General features: G+C 43.1%; 1 protein-coding gene across 1 annotated transcript in view; it reads right to left on the bottom strand.

The window, feature by feature from the left end:
* The window catches only part of LOC126474927 (uncharacterized), a 198779-nt gene that overhangs the window by 166821 nt on the left and 14386 nt on the right, over window positions 1–17572 (bottom strand). The gene's annotated exons all lie outside the window — the stretch shown is intronic.

Genomic DNA, 17572 nt, shown 5'->3' with positions numbered 1-17572 from the left:
TTTTTTTCACACAGGTCGTTGATGCAAATTTCTTTCGTTTAAAAGCATCCTGTAGAAGGAAAATGGTGTGCCTTATATGTCTGTTCACCTTGTTAATTTAATTCTGCGTGTTTTGTACTTTAACTTGTGTTTTTGAGTTGGTGGTGAAGAACTAGCCCGCCACTTTTATGGAAAAGTGTGAAAAGAGAAGCAGGAAAACCACGAAAGTGAATCTGTTAATCAAATGAAAATGACCATGGGCACTCATTTATTTATCGATTCATTCACGGAGTCACGACAAATATCTGTATTAGAATGTAATTTCTCATCCTCGACGATGCTATTGGAGACAAAAGACCACATCAACTGGTCACCGGTGCCAGAAGAAAATGGAATTTACTGTGTTTTAAGGAACCACGAATTCACAGTTTTCAAGGGAGCCACTGAGAACCTATTCCTAGTCCTCCGCAGTACGAGTCTGTTGTCCTAGGTAGTGCGCCTTCTCGCTTGGTACAGAAGCTACGCAATTCACATCTGCAACTGTGCCACAGTGCGTTGTATATTTTTCCACCTTCACGGTTTTTTAGGCTCTAGTTTTTTTTACTTCATGCGCAGTTAAGACAGAAATGTGGAATAATCGGTAAGTTGCTGATCACTTACGTGGTGGAGAGTTAACAGTATTAGTAACTCCTTTTTTTTTCCTTTCTCAGCTGCGTTCACGGACGCAGCAGCGAAAAAATACCTCGGAATGGACCCGCACGCAAGAAGCGACCTTATCTCGCTTATCAAGTTCTTTAGACATCACACGAAAGATACACCGCAGACAGCAGAAACACTTTAGAGCTCTTCTGAAACTATATACTTCACCAAGAAGAATGTCGTACAGCTGTTAGCGTTTCCGCCGTAAACAAACATTCGTGAGAAAGTCCCACGTCGATTGCGACTTGCACGGAGTCGATCAACGGAATATCGTTGGGAATACCGGGTAGCACGTAGATTCTGTAAACTATTGATTTCCTTCACGGATTCACCTCGCCTCTCTATAATTTACAGTTTTATTCAGTTAGACGCTTCGCAAGCAACTGTTCACGGCGTACTACTATTCCAGTATTAGTCACTAACTGCACTACTCCATCCACCAATATGACGAGGGAAAAATCACTGCTTATATCCATTCATACGCACCATAATCACTTTTATCTTATTCTGATGCTCCCAACTCGAGATTTTCGACGGATACAGTAGAATTGTTTCCCAACCTGCTTCGAATACTGGTTCTCTAAATTTATCCAACAGGGTTTCAGAAGAACAATGCTTTCTTCCATCCCAAACTGACCGTTTAAAGTCACTCAGCGCCTACTTCCATCCCAACCTGCCCGTTTAAATTCTCTGATTTCCTCTGCTTCGCGTTTGTATGGTTTACACTGGCTCGTCATTGCGTTCACATACTGGCGTAGCTGAGTTCCTTCGAGGTAAACTGTTGGGGTTCGTTTGTAAGGGTTCCAAACATTTATTTAGTATGTACGAGTAGGGACGTACACTTCGGTGGCCTTTGTCGATGGAGTTAAAAGTTCTTAGGCGTTGGTACCACGGAATTCTTGTAGAAACTTCCGACCTGACCCTTCGGTCGTCTTTCTGAAACCTTCTTCCGCATTGTGGAGCCAGTTACCCGAAGTAGGCCTCAACAATACCGAAAGACTCGTTCGGAAGATTCTACAAGAATGTCGCGGTACCACTACCTAAGAACGTCTAACGTACTGAGGTAGTACGCTGAAATAAGTCGCACTGGCGTCTCTTGTGTTGTTTCCTCGACTTATTTACCGCCTGTTCTTGGAATCCTCCCAATGAACCCAAGTCTTTGTTCGCCTACCCGACTACAGTAAGTCACGTATGTGTAACATTTCATAGCGCGTCGCAATATTAACGCTACGTGTCTAAACAATATGAAAGACTCCACAAGTTTAACGATAGTCTTGTAAAAAGTTACTGTTGTACTTCCTCTTATTTCAGAGCATTATATAGCTTTTATACACATTTAGAGATAGCTGCCACTAGATTCACCATGTGAGAGAATACTAAATTGTTCTGAATTTCTTCACACTTATTTCCATGAAAATGTGTCGCTCATCTTCCATGTAATTCTGTGTATGCATCTGCCACCTGTCATTTCACAACTACTACATGTTCTAGTCCTTTTACTATTGATTTTGATGTTTCACATATACACACACAACACAGACAGCATTAACAAACGCGAAAGCGCTACAGATATAGCAAAAAATTCTAGGACAGTGTGTAGAAGCGCCGGCCGGGGTGGCCGAGCGGTTCTAGGCGCTACAGTCTGGAACCGCGCGACCGCTACGTCGCAGGTTCGAATCCTACCTCGGGCATGAATGTGTGTGATATCTTCAGGTTAGCTAGGTTTAAGTAGTTCTAAGTTCTAGGGGACTGATGACCTCAGAAGTTAAGTCCCATAGTGCTCAGAGCCATTTGAACCATTTTTTTGTCTAGAAGCATATAACTGATGTTTAAACTATCCGACTGTTAGCTGTCTATGCATATCATCTTGCATTTCTCTACCTTTGTGATGTACCATTCACATCACCAAGAATGTTTTAGTTCACTCGAAGGACTAGAAATCTACTCTGTAGGAATCGGCATGGGTTTCGAAAAAGGCGATCGTGTGAAACCCAGCTCGCGCTATTCGTTCACGAGACTCAGAGGGCCATAGACACGGGTTCCCTGGTAGATACCGTGTTTCTTGACTTCCGCAAGGCGTTCGATACAGTTCCGCACAGTCGTTTAATGAACAAAGTAAGAGCGTATGGACTATCAGACCAATTGTGTGATTGGATTGAAGAGTTTCTAGATAACAGAACGCAGCATGTCATTCTCAATGGAGAGAAGTCTTCCGCAGTAAGAGTGATTTGAGGTGTGCCGCAGGGGAGTGTCGTAGGACCGTTGCTATTCACAATGTACATAAATGACATTGTAGATAACATCGGAAGTTCACTGAAGCTTTTTGCGGATGATGCTGTGGTATATCGAGAGGTTGTAACAATGGAAAATTGTAAGGAAATGCAGGAGGATCTGCAGCGAATTGACGCATGGTGCAGGGAATGGCAATTGAATCTCAATGTAGACTAGTGTAATGTGTTGCAAATACATACAAAGAAAGATCCTTTATCATTTAGCTACAATATAGCAGGTCAGCAGTTGGATGCAGTTAATTCCGTGAATTATCTGGAAGTAGGTATTAGGAGTGATTTAAAATAGAATGATCATATAAAGTTGATGGTCGGTAAAGCAAATGCCAGACAGAGGTTCATTTGGAAGAATGCTAAGGAAATGCAATCCGAAAACAAAGGAAGTAGGTTACAGTACACTTGTTCGCCCACTGGTTGAATACTGCTCACCGGTGTGGGATCCGTACCAGATAGGGTTGATAGAAGAGATAGAGAAAATCCAATGCACAGCAGCGCGCTAGCTCGATACGGGCTTTTGTTGAAGTTTCGAGAACATACCTTCACCGAGGAGTAAAGCTGTATATTGCTCCCTCCTACGTATATCTCGCGAAGAGACCATGAGGATAAAATCAGAGAGATTAGAGCCCACACGGAGGCATACCGACAATCTTTTTCCACGAACAATGCGACACTGGAATAGAAGGGAGAACCGATAGAGGTACTCAAGGTACCCTGCGCCATACACCGTCGGGTGGCTTCCGGAGTATCGATGCAGATGTAGAAGTAGAAGGTTTTTAAAAATAAGTAACCGCCCCTTCAATTCTTTAAAATTGCGAACTCTCGCGCATAAAACAGCTTCACACATTCGATGCCTTTACAACTGCGTTAATTTGGTAAATACACTCCTGGAAATGGAAAAAGAACACATTGACACCGGTGTGTCAGACCCACCATACTTGCCCCGGACACTGCGAGAGGGCTGTACAAGCAATGATCACACGCACGGCACAGCGGACACACCAGGAACCGCGGTGTTGGCCGTCGAATGGCGCTAGCTGCGCAGCATTTGTGCACCGCCGCCGTCAGTGTCAGCCAGTTTGCCGTGGCATACGGAGCTGCATCGCAGTCTTTAACACTGGTAGCATGCCGCGACAGCGTGGACGTGAACCGTATGTGCAGTTGACGGTCTTTGAGCGAGGGCGTATAGTGGGCATGCGGGAGGCCGGGTGGACGTACCGCCGAATTGCTCAACACGTGGGGGGTGAGGTCTCCACAGTACATCGATGTTGTCGCCAGTGGTCGGCGGAAGGTGCACATGCCCGTCGACCTGGGACCGGACCGCAGCGACGCACGGATGCACGCCAAGACCGTAGGATCCTACGCAGTGCCGTAGGGGACCGCACCGCCACTTCCCAGCAAATTAGGGACACTGTTGCTCCTGGGGTATCGGCGAGGACCATTCGCAACCGTCTCCATGAAGCTGGGCTACGGTCCCGCACACCGTTAGGCCGTCTTCCGCTCACGTCCCAACATCGTGCAGCCCGCCTCCAGTGGTATCGCGACAGGCGTGAATGGAGGGACGAATGGAGACGTGTCGTCTTCAGCGATGAGAGTCGCTTCTGCCTTGGTGCCAATGATGGTCGTATGCGTGTTTGGCGCCGTGCAGGTGAGCGCCACAATCAGGACTGCATACGACCGAGGCACACAGGGCCAACACCCGGCATCATGGTGTGGGGAGCGATCTCCTACACTGGCCGTACACCACTGGTGATCGTCGAGGGGACACTGAATAGTGCACGGTACATCCAAACCGTCATCGAACCCATCGTTCTACCATTCCTAGACCGGCAAGGGAACTTGCTGTTCCAACAGGACAATGCACGTCCGCATGTATCCCGTGCCACCCAACGTGCTCTAGAAGGTGTAAGTCAACTACCCTGGCCAGCAAGATCTCCGGATCTGTCCCCCATTGAGCATGTTTGGGACAGGATGAAGCGTCGTCTCACGCGGTCTGCACGTCCAGCACGAACGCTGGTCCAACTGAGGCGCCAGGTGGAAATGGCATGGCAAGCCGTTCCACAGGACTACATCCAGCATCTCTACGATCGTCTCCATGGGAGAATAGCAGCCTGCATTGCTGCGAAAGGTGGATATATGCTGTACTAGTGCCGACATTGTGCATGCTCTGTTGCCTGTGTCTATGTGCCTGTGGTTCTGTCAGTGTGATCATGTGATGTATCTGACCCCAGGAATGTGTCAATAAAGTTTCCCCTTCCTGGGACAATGAATTCACGGTGTTCTTATTTCAATTTCCAGGAGTGTAGTTGGCTATCTTCTAATACATATTGTATTAATTCTATAAACATTTATGCAAACGATACTGTGAACTAAATTATGTTTCCTACAATGACACAATTTTGTAGATGATATATATGGATACTCTCAACAAAATGGGTAGCGAATAGGGTTAGCAGTAAAGAAATACTAAATTAAAATGTCGTCCTTGATGCTGAAGTTTTACCGCACGAGCAGCAAACATTTAGTAGCCGATAAATTGTTTTCGTATCAATATTTTGTCGGGCTGCAAGCGAGAAGAGGTTTAGGAAAGGTTTGAAATTGTTTAAAGTTTGTGGCAGGTCGCTAAAGTGCTCTCATTACCGATCGTTGGATGAGCATACTCCTGGTAATTTGAGCTCCATTTTAAGAAAACTAGTTTCTGCGCATCTTAATGTTTATTACGTCATCTCTCGTCCTACAATGATATAATTTTGCAGGTACAGTACATTCTGTGGTCTAAATGGAAACTGTCTGCAAAATTTATCGCCGTTAGAATTAGTAATAAGGAAGTGATAAATTAAAGCGTTCTGGCCGGGCAGAAATATTACTGCATGAACAGCGAATATGTTAGTAAGTGATAAACTTTTTTTTCTTTTCATTATTTTGTGTGTGTGTGTGTGTGTGTGTGTGTGTGTGTGTGTGTGTGTGTGTGTGTGTGTGTCAAAGTTCGAAATTATGTATAATGTTTGTTAGAGTAGTTTATGACTGTATCTTAAATTTTTATGTTCGGTCATATCCGTCTGAAATATTGAAGACCAAATTTTTGTTACATCTGGAAGCTGGTAGATAGGCAACCTGCAACTTGGACAGTACCTCGGGTTAGCCATTTCGTAACATAGGCAAAATTCTAACAACTGCATCTCCAGGCAACAACCACCAAACTGTGGAAGAATTTGTGAGCATATTCCGCTTGTCTGAGACATTGTTTACTGCCCATTGTTTGTCAATGCTGTTTGCCTTGTTTATTTAATGCTGTTATCATTGGCAAATATGTATTTGTTTTCCCAACACGATGTTTCAGCTGCACAAGTTAGCAAATGACGACAGTTCATAACAATGTGTTCTCTATTGCATACAAGTGAACCCGGCAATGCTTCGCAACTGCTAAATACGTACGGGAATTGCATATACATCCTAAATTTCTTGGCCTCTCCCTCTGCCCACCTTCTCACCACTCCCTTTCTTTCTATACGTCTCCTTCTGCCATTTCTCTATTTATAACGTCCTCCATCTCCACTATGTCCATTACCATCTGAATGTTAAGTAGAATATCGTGTAAAAATTTCAAGTAAATTCGTAAAGATATTTTCGAGACTTTCGGTGACAACCTTTCCAACGTTACCCGTTTATGTATTACATAGGTATTTATGCGTTATATATAACTATTCAACTGATTATTTTTTGTTATGAAAACATGTGACAGCAGAACTATCAAACTGATCGCAAAATTTCTTTTATTTTCTTCTTCATAGGATCCACTACTACGAAAAAAAAAAAAAATTAACCAAATTGGTCGAGGAGGTCTCAAGTAATGATCTTTCATAATTGATTTTGATTTCCGGCTTTTCCGGAGTATTTTCCAAATCTTGTTTAATACAGGTTTTGTCCTCACAATAACGAACAAAACAACAACAAAAATCAACCAAATTGGTCAAACCATTCTCAGATGGTGATCTTCCATACATACGGCAATTGATTTATATTTACATAAACTACGGATGGACAGCAATGCGATACACGTGCTCAGCAAGGCAATCAACACGTGTGATGTCATTTTTTCGTTCCGTAGATATTATGGAGCAACTTTCTCTTATATAACTGGTCTTTACATTATTTATCTTCATACTGAAGTGTACGACGTGTTATATAACGTCGCCATTTATTTTTATTTAGTAGCTTTTGATCGAGTAGTTTGTTTCACAACGTAAATGAACATATTACGCTCCTTGCGCCTGTCCTAAAAGTTAAAGAAAGACAAGTATCATGTAAATGCCTTACCTATAAACGTTAGCGTAGACAAGATTTCCCCATCTCCAGGGTGACTCACGAAAGATGTAACGCCCCTTTTATTTCGTGAACGGTTCCCAGTCGAATCGCCACAGCTTCCAACGGCACATCACCCAATGAACTTCCATCTGTTCATCTACCTCTCGAACGGTGATTGCAAATATGCCTTGCAGTCGATGGTGCTTAAGTAAAATGTAAAACTACGTCTTGCTGAGAAAAGTATTTCTTTTGTGGGTGACATGTCGTCTGTCAGTCTGAATAAACTGTTTATTTAAAATGTATTTCGTCTAATTACAATTTCGAATAGTATTTATAGACAGCAGGTAGTTTACTTTAAGAAGCATTCATGCGTCACCAAGCAAAGACAGGTCAGGTATTATTGTCATTATTTTCAAACCAAAAAAGTTTATACAGTAGTTTGCTTTTTCCCTTGAAGAGGGCTCTTTGTCGGTATGAACTATAAATGACCAACGTTTCTGTTTCGGCACTGACAAGTGAGCAGCAACGAGCAGGTTTTAAATGGAAAACTGCCTGACGAAACTGCAGTTGTTCCGACAAAAAACCTTAAAACACACATACATTTGAAATAGTTTTCCTAAGCTCCATCTGATGCACCAGAAGCAAGCATATGCTCAAGCTCCATATTCAAGAATGTTAGCTGATCCTGAATCTACGTCGTATAGGAAATGAGGTTTTGTCTTAGTATCTTAGGCCCGCCTTGCCGCATATAACCACAGAGCCTCGTGCAGGAGCTCTGCTGGCGGTGTTTACATCGCAGTAGCTGCCTCTGGCCGCATTGCTTTCCAATTTTGGTACATTTTTCGGATTCTTTTGAGAAGGGTTTCAACCTCAACACTGACGAGCGTTATATCACTCTACTTGCCTTTTCAAGCGCTTTCGGATGCCGTTAAAGGAAATACATCATTCTATTTAATATATATACTTGCTTCATTATCTAGTTCGACACAAGAGTTAAGACACATTATCGTATACCAAAGTACATTTCCTTAGCGTACTGTCATTTGCCGAAGACCTCGTTGCGATACGTAGAACCGTCCACGAAATAAAGGGGGTGTTACGTCTTACGTGAGTCACCCTGTGTACAAGGTAAACATTAGGGACTGATTCCTGACTCGAAATGGAGGAAGAAGGGTGCTACGAACATGTGTCCGGAGACGTATCGTTGCCGCTGTAGATGTCGCTGATGAATTACAGTTCCTATGATCGAGTGCCATGTGTTCTTTGTGTGCTGCAGGCTCCGTGGTTGACGGAGCGTACTGTATGCAGCAGAATGGTCGGGTATTCACTTCGGGAACAAGCCGAGGTGTTGTTTGTATACGGCCAAGTAGACGGGAACGGTCGAGAGGCAGCACGGGTGTACCAAAACAGCTACCCTCACAGACACCAACCACACCACACAACACTTCAAGCCCTTTATGGGCTTTTATGTGATCACGGGTCCTTACAGGGAGAAGAACGTGCAGGGAGGCGGCAGGGTGTGCGTACGCCAGATTTGAAGGACCGGGTTCTGCAGGACGTTGAGACGAACCCTAGTATTAGCCAAGTGGCGCGCCGACATGGTGTGAGCCTAAGTACGATTACGGTGTATCCTGCACGACTACTTCTACTATCGCAGTCACCTGCAACCCCATGGAGGCCACTCTGAACATCTGTTGTGACGTGGGTGCGATGCGGTTCTGTACTGTGTTCCGGATCGATTCATTGTCGTTGCACGCGCACCATCCATTTCCGGACACACGTTCGTAGGACCTTTTATCCTCCATTTCCAGTCACCCGTCCCTGCAGTTTGTCAGTTTTATTACTGTCCGCCCTGTATATAGGCCGTCTTTTCACTCTTGGATGCTTACCAAATTACTCTGCATAAATAAGTTATTAAACTTTGTAATACCCATTTGGAGGCAATGTGAAAGTAGATTTAAGAGAAAAATCACTCGTTAAGAACAGCCATTGGGACATTTACAGTAATAAAGCAGTAAAATTAACTTGAGAAAATGTGCAATGTTTTAAACAGTCACGCGTATTTTTTTTTTTTATTTTTTTCCCCCTGAGATTCCTGCAGTAATCTGTTATTTTCGATTGAATTCACTTGACTGCCCATGACGTGTCATGATGATTACTACCTGAACATACCGCGTACATAAGATCACCGCGCCGCACGGGATTAACCAAGCGGTCTGGGGCGCTGCAGTCATGGACTGTGCGGCTGGTTCCGGCGGAGTTTCGAGTCCTCCCTCGGGCATGGGTGTGTGTGTTTGTCCTTAGGATAATTTAGGTTAAGTAGTGAGGATGAACGTCTGGAGTACAGCATTGTATGGTAGTGAAACATGGACTGTGGGAAAACCGGAACAGAAGAGAATCGAAGCATTTGAGATGTGGTGCTATAGACGAATGTTGAAAATTAGGTGGACTGATAAGGTAAGGAATGAGGAGGTTCTACGCAGAATCGGAGAGGAAAGGAATATGTGGAAAACACTGATAAGGAGAAGGGACAGGATGATAGGACATCTGCTAAGACACGAGGGAATGACTTCCATGGCACTAGAGGGAGCTGTAGAGGGCAAAAACTGTAGAGGAAGACAGAGATTGGAATACGTCAAGCAAATAATTGAGGACGTAGGTTGCAAGTGCTACTCTGAGATGAAGAGGTTAGCACAGGAAAGGAATTCGTGGCGGGCCGCATCAAACCAGTCAGTAGACTGATGACCCAAAAAAAAAAAAAAAAAAAGAAAGTGTGCAAGCTTAGGGACTGATGACCTTAGTAGTTAAGTCCCATAAGATTTCACACACATTTTTTTTAAGCTCACCGCACGAAATACTAGTCATCCACTTAAGCGACCACAGTGGTCAGTTTAAAACGCTGTACGAGGTGCAAATCTGGAGCAGACAGATCATACACGGAAACAAGTCACGGCCGTGAATTGGTGTGTACGTGCCAGTCGGTTATGTAGCTCCAGTGCAGTAAGAAACATCAGCGTAGGGCCGTGTCAGTAAGTGGCAGAAAAGAGCTGTCGGGTTTGTAACCACTCTATTTGTTAGGGTGTCAACACGGACTGTCCAACGCGTGTACAAAGAACGTCATCTACCACGGCGTAAGAGCAGTGGCAGTGAGTAGATCTTAACCGACAGGGATTTGAGGCGAGATGTAACGTTAGAAGCGACTGCCACAGAACGGACTGGATCTGATAGGTCGGCTGTGGGCCGGCGTGAGTGTTTGTCGGAGCGGCCAGCTGTCATACGGAGTGGGGCAGGCGAGCTGAGAGTAAGTAGAGGCGGCCAATAAGCAACGGGGCCCCCGGCGGTCTACCAGGCGGAAAGTGGGGTGTGCTCTGTAGCGAGACGAGAAAAAGGGGCGTGCACGCGTTCAGTATTTATTGACAATACTATCTTGTCGAACTTTCAGTATACTGAAGCGACCTGAACATATCAGTAACATTGACAAAATCTGTCACTCGACAACTCGACTGTACGAGGTTAAAATGTCGAACACCCAAGACGAAGCGTGTGCGGCAGTTATATTAACTACTAACGCCCTTTTGGTACATTTATTTTTTATAAATGACATATATAAGTACTGCCAGTCTTTTACGATGATTCCGTACTTATACCCTGTCATACGTTTTTAGTCATAATTCTGTGACCATGTTATAGAATATAGACCATTCTCTATTTTAAATTCTGAGGAACACTCTCCCAGCAGTGTTGAAACCAGCTTAATTTGTTAAAAATAGTGACCGACGGCTGTTTTTCTTTCAATTGCAACTATTCAAGGTCTCTGAACGTGCAGCCATGTACAAAATTATTGATATTAACTACAGCTTGCAAGCAACAGAAAACAACGAAGAAGAGGAAATGGGTCCCAGACTGAACACATGTTAATTGTCTCACTGAAATCAGAATCACGGACCCGAAAGATTTCATATATTATTTTTCGATCAGTTCTGCATCGTCCGACAAGTTATTATTATTGATAGGGGATAAAATAGAGAAAATGGTTCAAATGGCTCTGAGCACTATGGGACTCTGAGGTCATCAGTCCCCTAGAACTGAGAACTACTTAAACCTAACTAACCTAAGGGCATCACACACGTCCATGCCGGAGGCAGGATTCGAACCTGCGACCGTAGCGGTCACGCGGTTCAAGACTGAAGCGCCTAGAACCGCTCGACCACAGAGACCGGCTAAAATAGAGAAACAAAATACGTTACTGAAAGAGGTAGTCGCATTCGACAAGAGATTAGGAGTCAATTCGAGATGTTTGGCAACTGATAAGTCATTCTAATGCTCGAAGTTTAGTTCTGTAATACCAGCAAACATAATCAGTAAAATTACATTGAAACCTGTGAAGCAGTTATATCTGCCTGGCAAGCAACTGTTCAGGAAATTAGCGTAAAACAGTTTTTTTTTACACTTTTTGATAATTTGGTGAAACTGACAATCATTTCTCAGACCTCCTATTAGTCATTGCAGATACACGACGTATTTTTCGGGTCGGGAGCGTTTTCCAAAACCGCTGTGTAACAAAATAATCTATACTATGATTTCAAATTAATGAAGCAAGCAATGTCGTAGAGAATCCTCAGTTAATCGTCCTAAAGTGGCATTACAATGACTACCCTTGCATGGGCCCATCAAAATTACTTTGTGCTGAAAGACTCCTTAAAAATAGAATCTGAGGTATTATATACACAACGGCGAATTGAAAAAAATAAATAGTGCATACTAACGCCGCGTTACCGTTTCCTGAAGCTCTGTCGACATCTGAATGCAGAATATTGTCGAACCGTCAATATTTGACCTCACACGTTCAGTATGCATTGACAATACTGAGAATACTGTGAGGTCCATCAATACTGCTCATCAATATTCCTAGTATTGACAATGTGCCAATACGCGCCCTCAGACAGTCAATACATTGACTGACTGACAATATTATTCAACGAGTGAGGTCGGCTTAACAAGGAGGGACCTGTGACTTGAAACGTCGGCAGTAACATAAAAGTAATGAAAGTACGTAAAATTAGATGGAAGCGTACTAGAGAAAAACTGATGACAGTTTTCGATCCGCAGCAATGGGACGAGCTCATTGAACTTAAATCCATGTTTGAATATTCAACAGTCGAAAAGTTATTAACATTGTTGCCATTGTTGTTTATAACAAACTGTAACACTCGAATCCATCAAGAAAGCCACACATGCGAACATCACATGAACGAGGATAATGCCTACAATACGATGAACAGATTATTTTTCTGATTAAACAGATATAAAAAGAATGTTGTAAATAGTTTAGTTTAATTACGTAAATTGTGCCACAACTATGAAATCATCTACAGAGACTCAAATGATGTTTTCCGCATGGGTTTTCTTCTTTAACATTCCAGTAACTTTCGATGTGCATTTAACTGTAGTTGTGATTTATAAATACAGGTCAAGTTAATGTATTGACTAAGTAAGAGTGCAGGATGTGGCGATTTGTGTGTATCAGATTAGTTTAAAATTTTTGAAATAATATATAAGTCAGCTTATTAAGAGATTGCAAAATGACTGGAAAGATGTCTGTGGTTCTTATCATACGTATTTATATGAAATTATTATGAAAATTACGAACGATGGTCAGGATGAAAGTATCTGCGCTGAATCGAGGAATGGTCGTGTGACCGAAGCTTTAGACAAGCGACAAGGCAGAACTCGTGGTATTTCGACTGTCGTCTTGCATCTGGAGTGTAAGCGAGGTCTGGAGCCGGTACATATGCCGCGAATGATATTTTCGTGCACGGGGACTTGCACTTTATTATTTAGCGCATGCTGCTGGCTGTAAATGCTACGTCTGCACAAAGTAATACCGAAATTTACTCTGGTGGTACTGAACAGTTATTGAATGAATTATTTGTATGTGGCCACCATTCGCGTACGTTGTGTTTCTCTAAAAGATGAAAGGGATTTATATCAAAGTTAAAACTAATATGTTTTGAGCAATGTTACTACCCTTCGGGATTTCAACGAACAGATGCAACCTCAGTACATCTTATATTAAATTATTCGCTACTGTAAGGCTTTAGTATTAACCTTAATATGTTGCGTCGTTGGGCTAAAGAGGGACCGTGTACGGAGACCCCTTATTGATGTCAGGGAGCCACGCTCAAAGTTAATGGCCGTATATTGCCCCCTCTCCGGCGGATGGGAGGAAATGTCGTAGAATCTCGTGCCTTGTCTAAGTCAGACGGTTTCAAGCCCTTACGGAATTAAATAAGTTGTTGAGGGAGTACAGCAACCAGCCACAAATTAGTTATAGGTTACTTTATTCACAAAGTACCGTTACCGGTTTCAAATTTTTCGCAATTCATCATAAGATGGCTTTCATGGAAACAAATGATACGTTGATTTTCTGTGATTTGCCCCACGATTAACGATAATTCACAGCTACGAACGTGTAACAACAATGGGTGCGGTACAAACTTGTGTGAGACTGCAACTTAGTAAAACGTCCAACTGGTGCATTTGTTTATGCATTTTTCTCCCAACCAAATACATTCTCAAACATGTTCGTATTTTCACTATACGTTGCGTTGGTCTGCGTTTGTTTCACATAACAGCCACGGTCTCCAACCAATGGCGGATACAGAAAAACCTCAAAGAGGGGGCGCTAAAGATATCTCGAGCTACCTTTACTTTTACCATAGTCAAGTCACATGTAAAGTGTAAGAAAGTTTTATTTAAACTGATTATACGCATATACAAGACAATGGCATCTTATGATATAAAGAAGCAACAATTGTCTTTCTCTTCTTTAAATGATGAATTCTATGCGCCTGTTCTTCGTGGCAAATTGGATAACTAAATCGTCAATAGAACAATCAATGTCAGAGTGAGTGTTCAACAGAGCTAAGCCATTAAGTTGATCCTCCTTCATTGTCGACCTCAGCCATGTTTTTGTACGCCGCAATGTTGTAGCAATACATGAAAGCAGATAAACAAATATAAACAGACAACGCTTGCACAACAGAATAACGATCATAAAGGGTGTTTATACCTGTTTGATTGTATTCAAGAATCTCTCCCATTAGTTTAAAGTACGATGACGAGGACGCGCGTGCTACATAGGAAAGTACAACTACTCGCCCCCCCCCCCCCCCCCCATATGTATATCCGCCACTGTCCAACTGCGTCTTCATTTGACAAAACTGCTTAATGGAATTGCTGCTGTCAGCGAATGCCGTTATTGCGTATTTGAAATTAGCCGTCTTACAGTAGGAACCCAGTGCCCTAGTTACGTTACTCTGTTTGCCGGGCAATTCACTATAGTGAGCGAAAGAGTACTTTGTGGAAAATACAGTGATATGAATACTGCTGCAGCAGCTCCCCAATTTCAGTCATTAAAGCTCTACAGACACATACGCTCAAGAAACTTCGATTCCAACATTTTTACAATCAAGAATCCTCCACAATATCCAGGTCCATAATGGTCTTACTGTTACGCCTCATGCGCTGTGAGAACCAAGTTCTGGCATCTTCCAATAGAGCTGAGCATTTACTTTAATCAGTGTCTAGCTGTCTCACATTAGCGAACTCTCCCGTAATACGCACCTTTCCTCTATATTCAAAATCCTTTTCAGTAATGATAGGGGATAAATGAAAAGCTATGTCAAGTTAGAACATATAGTCATTTTTCTGAAATTCTGTGCTAATTACGGTAATGCAAATAGCATTGCATCCGTCATCTAGCATCTCTAGTTTCATACCTCCAGCCACCTACACTGTTGGGTTCTATTTCCTTGCAAATTACAGAGTAAAGTGGTTCAAATGGCTCTGAGCACTATGGGACTTTACATCTGAGATCATCAGTCCCCTAGAACTTAGAACTACTTAAACCTAACTAACCTAAGGACACCACACACATCCATGCCCGAGGCAGGATTCGAACTTGCGACCGTAGCGGTCGCGCGGTTCCAGACTGAAGCGCCTAGAACCGCTCGGCCACACCGGCCGGCACGGAGTAAAGTATCATACTTTACGTTGGATAACCATTCTCCACGCTTGTCCTTTCAATTCTTAACCTGCTCATCTCTTTAGGATCATTATACACGTCCAACCAGATCGTCATAAATATTTTCTGACGGAGTTTAAATGTCTTGTTCAGTCCCATTACGTTGAATGGCTGAACTTATTTTTTCCCAGGGTATTTGTAAATTTACTTCGAGACCAACATTTCTAAGTTCGTCGTCAGACATTGGTTCCCTCTTACTCAATTTCATTTTGATGCTTTTTTTCTTCTGCACATGCTTTCCCGTTTTGTCTGCTGCTTCTGTGAATAGTTTTACGCATACGATCAAAACTTTCTTTCTTTTTTTTTAACTTAATTTCGTACCTGATTCCTTGCAAAACCGAGTGTGATAGTGACTGTTAGTGTTCCCTAATAAAAGGGCAAAAGAGTTTCTGTTGAGCCTGGCGTTTACATTGGAGTGCATCATTCGATAAAAGAAGTACATCATTACCAGTTTCATTCGTGCCAAGGAAATGCCGTGTGGCTAGGGCCTCCCGTCGGGTAGACCGTTCGCCTGGTGCAAGTCTTTCGATTTGACGCCACTTCGGCGACTTGCGTGTCGATGGGGATGAAATGACGATGAAAGACACACTACACCCAGTCATCACGAGGCAGAAAAAAATCCCTCGCCCCGCCGGGAATCGAACCCGGAACCCCGTGCGCGGGAAGCGAGAACGCTACCGCGAGACCACGAGCTGCGGACCGTGCCAAGGAATCTGATGATTATTCGTTAATTAAGCTCTCCTACATTTGAAATACGAGTTTCGTAAAAAAAATAATGTTGTGCCGGAAGTCTAATTGACCTAAAATCACTTACTCCTCAAAAATATTCTCTAAAATGAATGTCTTTCAAATGACTTGGATGAACTTTAACATTTTGTGAGTTTTGTGAAACGGTTTATGCTAGATCGAATACAATAACTCTCTTAAACGCTGCAAATAATACGCAGAGTTGTTGTACTCTCCTAGACAGGAGAAGTTGCGACAGAAAGGCCGTTGACACCTACCATGACGGGGGATAAAAAATATTGGTCGAACTCTGATTCAGCGAGTAACGACCAGATACTCACACGGCGACGCTAACATCTTCGGACTGCATTTAGCTCTGCCGGTCAAATCACTACATGCACTGCCAGCAAACAAAAGTACGTCTGGAAAGACGACGTCGATTTTGATCCGCTAACGGCGTATGCCATCTGGATCATAGCAGACGTAGTGATAATAGTTTCAACGCCGTCGCCAACGGATGACGTAGTTGCATAGCTACCAGAGCGCCGTCTGTGTCTATGCTGGCCGCCAGGAAGCACCGTGGGAGCAGACGTGTGAAGCAAGCCGGCAGTCATGCCACGGAGACGCACTCCTGCTTCCTGCAGACAACTCACCGAATTTGAAAAGGTTTCAAACTGTGGTCTTCCGAGTGGCGGCGTGGTCCTGTTGGAGAATTGTCACCCAAATTGAATGTGTTGTGTCAGACGTGCAACGATGCTGCTATCAGTGGTCACGCGAGCATTCACGCACCCATAGACGAGATTCTGGACGTCCATGCGGGCACATAGTGGAATAATAGCAAAGACTTAGCAAAACGACCTTATTCTTTATTGATCCTCTCTTTAGATAGTAACAGAGTTCTGTGACTGTAAACAAAGAATCATATTAGCTCAGCACAACAGAGTCGTCTCTTTCACTTAATATTGACACTCCGTATTTTAGCGATAATGCGCCATCTTCACATGCAGTCGAAATATTTTAAATTGCATTAAATGTCTGTAATCGCGATATAATTATTTGTTAATGTACCACTAAGGTTATGTACGAGATGACCGCATCCCAGTCCTATCCCAGTTCCTATAATTAATGTTGATAGGAAGAGAAGTTTTGTAGAGTTGTTGGTCATTAAAAAGGAGAGACGTAATATCTCTATTGCCACACTAACTTGGTGTACGATTGGCTGTCTAACGGCATCCAGGGGCAACAAACTAGACTTGGCCACTGTTTCTATGTTTCGATACAGTGTATCGATACGTGGAACTGTTTCACTGTTTCGAAACTGCTATGTTTCACTGTTCCGAAACAGTGGTGTTTCATTACGCACTGTGTCGGATAACGGGACCAGATTCGATCTCGAGCCAGCCACAGAAACTGTATCGTTGTTTCAAAATAACGCTGTTTCAGTCCACTAGTGCTTGGACGGACTAACTGTGTCGAAACAGTGATGTTTCAT

The sequence above is a fragment of the Schistocerca serialis genome, chromosome 4, assembly GCF_023864345.2.
Source record: "Schistocerca serialis cubense isolate TAMUIC-IGC-003099 chromosome 4, iqSchSeri2.2, whole genome shotgun sequence".
NCBI lineage: Eukaryota > Metazoa > Arthropoda > Insecta > Orthoptera > Acrididae > Schistocerca > Schistocerca serialis.
This window is presented reverse-complemented; position numbering and strand designations above follow the sequence as displayed.